At 42.8% G+C, this 11952-nt stretch overlaps 1 pseudogene; it reads right to left on the reverse strand.

The window, feature by feature from the left end:
- The window catches only part of LOC118826312, a 545149-nt pseudogene extending 539618 nt beyond the window's left edge, over nt 1–5531 (reverse strand).
- Nucleotides 5532–11952: the final 6421 nt, after the last annotated feature.

Consider the following 11952-nt stretch of genomic DNA (forward strand, 5'->3'; position numbering starts at 1 on the left):
AAGGGGTCAGGTCAGTAACGGCCGTCCCAGATATATCAAGACTGTCCAGCAGGGGGAGTGAGCAGATATCCTCCAGCCCCGAGTCGTCCAGCTGCGTCCAGGCCACACCCAGACTCCGCAGAGCCCGCAGAGAGCTGAAGCTCAGGCTGGGGCTCTGAGCTGGAGCTGAGGAGATCCAGTCCAGTCAAGGTCAGCCTCTGGAGGCTCTGCCGGCACTGCTGATTAGATGAGAGGCCCTGGAGATAGGAGTGGGCAATATGAACTCAAATTTATATCACAATATTATCCACCACCCGAACAATAAGAATTAATAACAATTACGAAATACTGATACTAAAATGAATAAATACAATAATAAAATTAAAAATACTCACACAAATAGTTTAATGGCAGTTTGGAAACAGTTAATATAACAACAAATATCAAAAAAGATAAAAATATAATTTTTTGCATTCTTGTTTATTTGTATTTATTCTAAAGCGCTTACTGTCCAAAAAACAGCATTAAATTAAGTGTAGATGAGTGAAAAGTCCAGGAGTTGCACAAAATATCGAAAGTTCATTATGTTTTCAATACTGCAGGTTGGCAGACTATTTATACTCTAACTCTCAAAATGTTCAGTATTTTTATTAAATAAACACGTAACAGGTTGAGATTGTACTTTAATTGCATTTGGGCTGAGTTTTGTTTTGATAAAATATATTAAAGCTGCACTATGTAAGACTAAGTTTTGGGGGTTTGGAGACCTCTCTGGTGGAAATGTGTAACTGCACGTGTGGAAGAACGTTCTGTAGTGTGGGTTGTGCTTCGGACCCTGAGCGAATGAATCTGATCACTGTAAGAGAATTCAAAGAGAACCCAGAATAACTCTAACTCTGTAAACTTGGTGAAGGAGCGTCTCTGAGGATGAGAGTGAATTATCTACTACTGTCATCACATCTTCATCAGTATGATGTTGATTTTGAGATAATTTGAGGCCGAAACATCGAGCCGGACCTTCTTTTAGAGTCTGTGTCTGACGTTAATACATAAAGACGTACGACGTGGTGTGAAAAATTCGACGCCCCTGACTTTTATATGATTATTTCAGGCTTTGCAGGGCGACTCACAGCAGAACACGCTCACCATATTTTAGCCTGTTTATATCCTCCTCACTCAGTAGAGATAAGCAAGACAAGGCTATTTTATCTGTATAGAACTTTTCATACAAAGCGGGAATTCAAAGTGTTTTGCACAAACAGAAAAATAAAAACATCGGATAATAATAAAGCTTATAACATTTCTGAGATCCAGCTCCTCAGACAGGCTTTAGGAAGGATTGTTACAAAGACGTAAGAAGAGCATAAGAGGGAAAAAATGCAACTGCAATTATACTCGAGTCATTTCCAGCACCCTGAGTGAGGAAGAGCACCAAAATCTGCCGCTTTCACCGCTGAATAGCAGCTGTAACTGAACAAAACCTGACTTCAAAGTAATACCAGCCTCTAAGCCTCATCAATCCTTTGAATACTCTTGCTACCAAAAAAGCTCAGAAGAGCTGATAAAGCATAGGAGAACGTTTAGATGTACACAAGTCATTTCCAGCACCCTAAGTCAGAAAAGGCCGCTTTTCCACTGCATGGTACTGACTCGACTCGACTCGACTCGGCAGCTACTTCATTTTCCACTGCAGATGCAGAAGCCCCTCATAGCCACACCAAACAGAACCACTGAGACGTGAGGGAGAAAAATGTTGTTCAGAAAAGGCTGATATCAACAAGATGAAAGACGGCTGACAAAAACGGGAGAGTCTGGGAAAAACTACATCGGAGTTCTGATGACAAGACAATTCCGGCTGCTCAAAACCAGATACGTGTTTAGCGTTTCTCTCCAACCAATCAGTAATCTGTAGTGTTTTCACATCACCTTGTGGTATCGGCTCAGCTAACTTGGAACCTCGACGGAGATGGTACCAAAAGTACTGGCTACCAGGTACCAACATTTGCCTAATGGAAAATCAAAAAAGGCGAGTCGAGTCGAGTCGAGCCGGTACCACACAGTGGAAAAGCGCCCTAAGAGCGCCTAAAGTTACCGAGATACTTCTTTCAGTTTTAACAACAAAATATTACACAGCTCATCTTTAACTATGCTGTGAAAACAGTACGACCAGCCTTGGTATCAGAATCACACATCAACATTCTGGTGCTAATGATCCCCATGACAGACCCAGAAAGGCATGCTGGGACTTAATTTATCACAACAGCACTTAAATATCGTACCTGCAGGATGTCGGAGACGGTGATGTCGCCACGGAGACGGGAGGCGTCCAGCTCCTTGAGGCGATGGGAGCAGAGAGCCTTCCGGAAAGTGTCCGCAGAGAGACGGCAGGAGCGAATACTCACTCGCTTCAGACGCAAACACTCAGTACTGCTGAACACACCGATGGTTCGGTCATCCAGCACACCTGAGACGGAGAGACGATGAAGAAAGAAGGGGTTATTTAGGGTCCACACTGAGACTCTGACCTATGCTGTGTTTTTTTTTTTGATATTTAAAACATCTCATCATCTAAGACCCTTACAGAAAATTCAACCACCTCCTTGTTTCTACGCTCATTGTCCATTTTATCAGCTCCACTTACTATATAGGTGCACTTTGTAGTTCTACAGTTACAGACTGTAGTCCATCTGTTTCTCTGATACTTTGTTAGCCCCCTTTTACCCTGTTCTTCAGTGGTCAGGACCCCCATGGACCCTCACAGAGCAGGTACTATTTGGGTGGTGGATCATTCTCAGCACTGCAGTAACACTGACGTGGTGGTGGTGTGTTAGTGTGTGTTGCGCTGGTCTGAGTGGATCAGACACAGCAGTGCTGCTGGAGTTTTTAAACACCTCAGTGTCACTGCTGGACTGAGAATAGTCCACCAACCAAAAATATCCAGCCAACAGCGTCCTGTGGGCAGCGTCCTGTGACCACTGATGAAGGTCTAGAGGATGACCAACACAAACTGCTTGATAAGGTCGGCACCCCACTGACTGTTTGCCACTGCTGGTCCACCCTCGGACCACCCAGATTACTGCCCTGTATACAAGCTCTAACTAATTTAATCTCCTCAAACAGATTTTAAACGCACAAAGACTTTTATTTTGGAAAATAACCCAAGACAAACAACTGAGAGAAAAAATAATGACTAGGCCTGATATACTAACAACATGTGTAATTACAAGGTGAGCATAATTAGTCCTGTTTAACTGGATTTAGTGCAGGGCAGTTTGTAAAATGCAGAATAGCAATAACCGTATTATTATTATTATTATTATTATTATTATTGTTGTTGCTGTTGTTATATGTGGCACTACAGGCTTTATTTTGTCTCTTCCAATGATTAAACCTCAGAAAACAAAACTTCATGGTGCGTGTCATGTACAGTGAAAATGTCCTGAAGCACTGTGATATAATATTTTGTCCTCTAGAGCCCAAAGATTAATCATTTTTATATTTGTATCATAAGCAAGTTTCACATAGCAAGAGCTGCAGCTTTTTAAATTATGACCTACATTATCAAAAACATAGTTAAGAGGGGAAATTCAACCTAATAACACAGAGCTGTGCACTGCCTGTAGACTTAGACCACTCAGAGGCAGACAAACCTCCACGTGTTGTGACATCACAACCACAGCTAACTGACTTTCTACCACACTACAGTAAGAGGTCAAGCCTGAAATCAGAAAAAGCAGATATTCTGCAAAAAGCAGATCTGAACCTCAATTTATAGAAAATAATCGCAATATTAATTAGAAAAGTCGCAATTAGATATTTTCCCCAAATCGCTCGGACCTGTCGCCCACCCCTACGGACATCTATTCAACCAGGAGCTTCTTCAGCCCCCCCAGCGAGGAGCTTGTCCAACTCCCCCTCCCCAACCCCCCAGCCCCTGTCCTCACCCTGCTGGACCATGGTATGAAGGAGGAGGTCAGAGAGCTCCTGAGGAAACACTGGACAGGAGCTGAGCTGCAGAGAGCCGTCAGAGCGGACGCTGCACAGAGCCCGCAGGTTACGGCACACGCACTCCAGACACAGGCCGGACAGAGACGGGGAGCCGTCCTCGTCCTCACAGGGTCCGCACAGAGACGGGGGGCCGTCCTCATCCTGTAACACACACTGTAAACACTTTATCAAGAACTCCAGACACACAGTACAGCCAAAAGTATGTGGGCACCTGACCATTGGTTGGTCCCCCTTTGCGGCTATAACAGCTTCCACTCTTCTGGGAAGCTTCTACAAGATTTAGGAGAGCGTCTGTGGGAATCTGCGCCCGTTCAGTCAAAAGAGCATTTGTGAGGTCAGACACTGACCATTTCATGAAGCTCCTGCTGACACACAGTTCTTGTGCTGATGTTGCTTCCAGAGGCAGTTTGGATCTCTGCACCGAGTGATGGAACAGAAGGCAGATGATTTAAGTGCTTCAGCACTCGGAGGTCCCGCTGTGCGGGTTTGCGTGGTCTAGCGCTTCACGGCTGAGCTGTTATTCCTACTAGACGCTTTTCTTTCACAATAACAGCACATTTGATTTTATACACCTGTTTCCAATGGGTGTGACTGAAACACCTGAACTCAGTAAGTAGGAGGAGTGTCCACATACTTTTGGCCATAGTGCGTACTACTGGTCAGTATTTAAAGCAGGTTCTATACAGAACCAAAAAGGGTTGACATTGTAACAATAGCAGAACCATTTTCAGAAAAGTTCTATATAGAACCATATACAACATATTCTCCACCAATCTGGAGAACCATTTCTCCATGCAGAGAACCCTTTAATCATGCAAATGGTCATGGTTCTCCACAGAGCCATTGTCTTTACTAAAGAGCCCTTGAAGAACCATCAATATTTCAAGCTAGTTGGGAACAACAAGAAGTTAACTTATAAATAATACAGCAGGAGGGTTAACCCATCACAGCCCCAGGCTGGGGGTCTTCTTACCCCAGTTAGGGGGCTTCTCACCCAGTATGGGGAAGCTTCTTACCCCAGTTTAGGAGCTTCTTACCACCAGGTTGGGAGGCTACTTAGACCCAGGTTGGGGGTCTTCTTACCCCAGTTAGAAGGCTTCTTATTCCAATTAAGGGGGGCTTCGTACCCAGTTTGGGTGGCTTCTTACCCCCAGGTAGGGGGCTTCTTATCTTAAGGCTGGTGGGCTTCTTACACCCAGTTTAGAGTTTGTTTAGCTGTAAACTGACACTGTTCTTATGGGGGGCTCTGAGCTTCTGACTGGCGGCCTCAGACAGTCGGAGCTGCAGTTTACAGCTCCTCCGCTCCGCCTCCCTCTCCGCTCCACAGCGCAGCGCTAACCCCAGAGCGCTCCAGCCAGGCGCGCACACGGCGCGTTCAGCGCGTTCATGAGAAAACCACTCACCATGGTCTCGGTTCAGTCCAGAAGAGTCCAGAAGAGTCGGCGACTGACTCAGCGTCCAGACTTAATAAACCAGGCCATGGGAGAAACACAGCACTCCGCAAGTCAGGAAAGTCCGTCCTTACTCGCTACACGCCCATTGGTTACATGGCCGGAAACGTCAGCACGTCCGCTCGCACGTGGATTTGCTCAGCGCTGCTGAACCGATTCTTTTGAATCATCTGCCTGACTCAGTTGATTCGTTAGCCACTTTTTCAGGAAACCCTCTCTCTCGGCTCCAGGCGGCTGGTGTGCAGTTAACACCAGCAGCTAATATCTACCTAGCTCTGTCTTACAGGGGAAGTCCACCCTTCCTCCAGAATTCCTGCATAACTAACTGGTTAAGATGTAAACAGAGTCGTTCTGAGCGGTTCAGAGTCATTCAGAGTGGTTCAGAGCGGTTCAGAGTGGTTCAGAGTGGTTCAGAGCGGTTCAGAGTCATTCAGAGTGGTTCAGAGCGGTTCAGAGTGGTTCAGAGTCATTCAGAGTGGTTCAGAGTCGTTCAGAGCGGTTCAGAGTCATTCAGAGCGGTTCAGAGTGGTTCAGAGTCATTCAGAGTGGTTCAGAGTCGTTCAGAGCGGTTCAGAGTCATTCAGAGTCATTCAGAGCGGTTCAGAGTGGTACAGAGTGGTTTGGTGTGAAACGCTCTGTTCTAGATAAACTTACCGAGTCAGAACTGTTCACAGTGGTGGTGATAGGAACCAGACGTCCACCTCTAAAAGCTCCCTCACAGAAAGTTCCTACATGAAATGGTTATGAATTCACTGCCTGATGACTGAGACACTGTTTTATGATAGTTTTGAGAAACTTATTTTTAAAATCCGTGGACGGACACATGCAGGGCGTTCTAAGGATTTTTCCAGAATTTCCCATATTTGACCGTCATCAACAATATATATAACTCAGAAGACACTTGTAGGTTCATGTCAGTGTCACTGCTGTTCTCAGAATGGACCACCACCCAAATAAGAAAGTGTGTGTTTAGATTTAGGTAGGTTGGAAATCTCAGCTATAGAGCTTAAAAGGCCAAATAATCCTGCACTATTATTATATTTATTTACTTATAACACTAATGTAAGTGCCTCTTTCTGTTACTGTGCCTTTAAAACTAAACTGCTGTAGACTGAAAGGGTGGAGCTAAACTGTCAGACTGCAGGGGTGGAGCTAAACTGCTGTAGGCTGAATGTTATTGTGACTTGCTATGAATGTTAGAAGCTGATGCCCATCCTTAAAACTTTACTGTATAATTTACAGTACTTTTTCTGTAAAAATGAACAATCCCAGATTCCCTGAAGTCCCCAGTAAAATAAAAGGGAAAACTCTGGACATTGTGTGAAATCCCTCAGCAGTGCTGTGGATTTCTGGACGTTCTTCTCATGTTCTTATTGTGAACATGGTTTCAGGTTTTTGTTTGGTAGTCTGTAATTTGAATGGAGAATTTGTGGTCTGCAGTTTTACTGATGTTGGATGTGTGCTGGTGCTAAAAGGGTCTTGTGTGAGTTTTTTTGCTGGCCTTGGCGGTCAGCACACTCTGACTCTGCTCCTACTGACTACTGAAGGCCAGTACAGTCTGACCACACAGTGCACTGAAACACCTGAGAGTGACCCCTATCAGAGGCTTCATGGGAGGAGGAGTCTGAATGGAGCAGCTCATAAGGCTCAGTATAGTGGCTGTATTACTCAAACCTCTCAAAGGCTTTTGTGACACAAGCACAGTTTACAGTACTGACTGACCACCAGCACAACTCACTGTCTGCTAACTCTCTATAGCGGCGCTGATGCTTCTGTGGCAGTAAATGTCTGTTTTATCAGCTGTTCCTCTGTAAAGTCTCTGTTCTAGTGTGGTTCTGCACTCTCTGAGTGCTGATTGGTCAGCATTACTGCTACTGAGTGCTGATTGGTTAGCATTACTGCTACTGAGTGCTGATTGGTTAGCATTACTGCTACTGAGTGCTGAATGGTTAGCATTACTGCTACTGAGTGCTGAATGGTTAGCGTTATTGCTACTGAGAGCTGAATGGTTAGCATTACTGCTACTGAGTGCTGATTGGTTAGTGTTACTGCTACTGAGTGCTGATTGGTTAGCATTACTGCTACTGAGTGCTGATTGGTTAGCATTACTGCTACTGAGTACTGATTGGTTAGCATTACTGCTACTGAGTGCTGATTGGTTAGTGTTACTGCTACTGAGTGCTGATTGGTTAGCATTACTGCTACTGAGTACTGATTGGTTAACATTACTGCTACTGAGTACTGATTGGTTAGCATTACTGCTACTGAGTGCTGATTGGTTAGCATTACTGCTACTGAGTGCTGATTGGTTAGCATTACTGTTACTGAGTGCTGATTGGTTAGCATTACTGCTACTGAGTACTGATTGGTTAGCGTTACTGCTACTGAGTACTGATTGGTTAGTGTTACTGCTATTGAGTACTGATTGGTTAGTGTTACTGCTACTGAGTACTGATTGGTTAGCGTTACTGCTATTGAGTACTGATTGGTTAGTGTTACTGCTGCTGGTAATGGTTGATGGTGAATTTAATTGAATGAATGTAATGTAACAGTAAATACAGTGACTGGGCCTCCACAGAGCTGCAGGTCTCTGTCTGAGCTGGAAACCTCATTATTACTCATGTTCTGAATTGTGTCCTGATACATTCTGTACCGCAGGGTATCAGGAATACATCAGTAAGAATCTGCAGACTGAAGGATGTTTTGGAAAAGTGGTGGAACACGACCTGCTCGGCAGCGTCTCGCTCGCTTTCCCGTAAGTCTGATAGTCTGGCTTAAATGTGTCTCTGTGGAGTAAAACATTCCACAAAATCCAAACAGAGCATTAATCCACACTCAGAGGACAGTATTTAGCATTTACTTCCCAAATTCCACCAAAAAAGAAGCATAACTGGCCAAAGGAAACAAAGTTAGAGGGATGTTTCATCATCAGGGCCGGACGCTGTGCAGTCAGTCAGCGTATGAGTACTAAACCTGTGAGTTCTGGGGATCAGAGAAAGAGACTGTTTATTATTGTGTATGTTCTGAGATGTTTTACATAGATTTACTGAACTTTCTCACAAGGAATCTTGGGACTGCAATTAAACTGTTTGATGCAAACAAGATGATGCTGATTCTGATGTTTGCTGTATTATAGCTTTGCTATAATGGAGAAATACCACATTCATTAGAAAAAATGTTTGCCTATATTAATGAAAATAATAACAGCTGATGTATAATGGAAAACATGTTTTTATTTCTAACATTTTATTTACAACAGGTGTCACAAAGCAGCTTTACAGAAAAATCTGAGTCTGAGCCCCCATGAGCGTCACCAATGGTGACACTGGCAAGGAAAAACTCCTTAAGAGCAAAGAGGAAGAAACACTGAGAGGAACCAAGACTCAAAAGGGGAACCCATCCTCCTCTGGTCCACACTGGATATAAATATACAACTGATATTTATTTTTTGTGTAAAGTTCACTCCCAACAATATATATCATGAATATATATAAATGTATAAAAAATTCTGGTTCCTGAAAAATATTTGATACCAACAACACGTTCCAAAAAAGTTGGGACGGGGCAACAAAAGCCTGCTAAAGTTGTGTAATGCTAAAAAAACACCTGGTGGTTGATTGGCAACAGGACAGTAACATGACTGGGTATAAAAGAGCATCTCAGAGAGGCGGAGTCTTTCAGAAGTAAAGATGAGGAGGTGTTCACCACTCTGTGAAAGACTGCACCATCAAATAGTGCAACAATTCAAGAATAACGTTTCTCAACATAAAATAGCAAAGAACTTTAGCTTTTCATCATCTACGGTACAAAATATCATTAAAAGATTCAGAGAATCTGGAGAAATCTCTGTATGTGAGGGTCAAGGCCAAAAACCAGTATTAGCTGGCCGTGATCTTTGGGCTCTCAGACAGCACTGCATTAAAAACAGACATGATTCTGTAGTGGAAATCACTGCATGGAAACACTGATGAAAAACACTGTCTGTGAAAACAGTTCATAACTACATCCACAAATGCAAGTTAAAACTCTAAAACACAAAGAAGAAACCAAATATATACAGGATCCAGAAACACCGCCACCTTCTCTGGGCCTGAGCTCATTTAAAATGGACTGAGGGGAAGTGAACGGGAACGGGAAGACATTTCACTTTCTAAACTACAGCAGTGTCTCCTCAGTTGCCAAACACTTACAGAGTTTTGTTAAAAGAAGAGGTGATGAAACACAGTGGTAAACAGGCCCCCGTCCCAACTTTTTTGGAACGTGTTGTTGGCATCAAATTTAAAATGGGCAAATATTAAAAAAAATAATAAATTTCTCAGTTTCAACATTTAACAACATTGCATTCTATTTTTATTTACATTCAGTACAGTGGCCCAACTTTTTTGGAAATGGGGTTGCATATATATATATATATATATGAAGAAAATAAACCTGTTTGCATTTTGCATGAGTGAAACTGTAAACTGTGTGCAGCGTTTGCGCTTTGGCTCAAGGTCACTGTCGTCAGTTCATTAAAGAGCCTTGAGCTTTAATCAATGGAGCGTAAGCACACGCAGGTTTCCAGACAAAATCACTCTGTTTCAGCTCAGTTCAGCTCTGTAAACCACACTGCAGCTTACTGGTGTATTATTAATGTTCCTGAATGGTACCTGCTTATTTCCACACACCATAACCTGGGGCTGTTCAAGACCACCTTTACTGAGTCCAGGACATGTTAAAGACTTTGACTAGTGAAGACTGAGTGTAAAGGGGGCCAGGACCAAGTTGAGACTTTAAAGGGGAGTTCCACCAAACCTTTGGCACATATCTCCATAAAGGAGTGATTGAGATGTAATCAGAGAGGTTCAGAGTGGTTTGGGTGTGAAATGGTTCAGATGTCTTTACAGTGGTGGTGATAGGAACCAGGGGTCGCCATGACTACAACACATATATAGACCTTTTATTTACTATCCAGAACCACCAGTGAACCTACACGAGTCTTCTGAGTTTATATGGAATGTTGATGATGGAAAATAGTGGAAAATCTGAAATAATAAGTTTTCTTTGGGGACTATTTTGCCTCACAGCGCCCTGCATGTATCCCTCCACCATGAATGGAGTGTCTGTGTACACATTAGTAGTGGCCTGACCGTGGCAGAGGCTAAAGGTTAAAGGTCAGAGTGTCCCAGATGTCCTGAGTGGACTGTGTGAGCGTGCTGGTTGTTAGCAGTAGCGGAGGGTGTGGGCTGGTGGGAAAAGGCAGTAAAGCTCAGGCACTGGAACAGCGCTGGGTTAATGGAGGAGCTAAAATGAAGTGAAACGGGACCAAAATGTTCTTTATTAATGTGCAAACAGCCTGCAGCGCATACAGGAGCTCAAACAGTAACTCAGCTGGACAGTTACACAACTATTCTCTACTGCACTAAATATTAGAATGTTTCGGTTAGCATTTATGCTAACATTTCGGTGACCTGCTACCGAGGCCTGCATTATCAAATACTGTCCTTTCACATAGTAATATCAATAACTGTGATATCTAGAACAGTGCATTCCCTGAAGAAACCACAGACTGATTGCACTGCTTAGGCAATTTGCCCAGGTGGTTGCTAGGGTGCTGTCATACGGTTACCAGGGAGACATTGTTTAAGATGTTTGAGAAGGTTTTTGTCTAAAATGTGTTTTACGATAGTTTTGAGATAAGTTTGGCTCTAAACTCCATTCATGGTGGAGGGATACGTAACATGCAGGGCGCTGTGAGGCAAAATAGTCCCCAAAGAAAACTTATTATTTCTGATTTTCCACTATTTTCATCATCAACATTCATATAAACTCAGAAGACTCGTGTAGGTTCACTGGTGGTTCTGGATAGTAAATAAAATGTCTATATTTGTGTTGTAGTCATGGCAACCCCTGGTTCCTATCACCACCACTGTAAAGACATCTCTACAATCAACCACTTCACACCAAACCTTACTGTATATATTGGGCTGCAACCTCAGATCTGCAAAATGGTACATTTTCCAGAGAAGGAAAAAACTTTTAATTTCCTCAACTTTTAATGCAATTTAATGTAAAAATATTTAAGTCCAAGTCATTTTGGAGCATTTCTAGTCTTTAGTAGTTCAGTTTTAGTTACATTTTTACAGCAGAGTTTGAAATTATGTTAAAAATAAATAAAAAAAACAACAAAAATGGAGGTAGAAGGTTTTGTTAAGACAACAATAACATATCACTGTTGTCGGAACAAAACCTCGTATCTCCAAAATCACAACTTTACAGGAGAAGGAAAAAACTACTTTACTTCTAATGTAAGTCATGGAACCAGAATTTTTTCCAAGTCATTTTGAGCCGTTTCTTTTGGTCCATTCATCATAAAATTTACACACAATGTAAAGAACAACAGGCATTTTCAGATTGTGTCAAAAACTGAAAAACAGCAAAAATGGAGATAAAGATGTTTTTCTGACAGCTTATATAATAAAGATTCTCATTCTGATTAAATGCTACTTTTAATAACCTTCATGCATCTGTGGAG

This window comes from Colossoma macropomum, unplaced genomic scaffold (genome assembly GCF_904425465.1).
Source record: "Colossoma macropomum unplaced genomic scaffold, Colossoma_macropomum, whole genome shotgun sequence".
Taxonomy (NCBI): domain Eukaryota; kingdom Metazoa; phylum Chordata; class Actinopteri; order Characiformes; family Serrasalmidae; genus Colossoma; species Colossoma macropomum.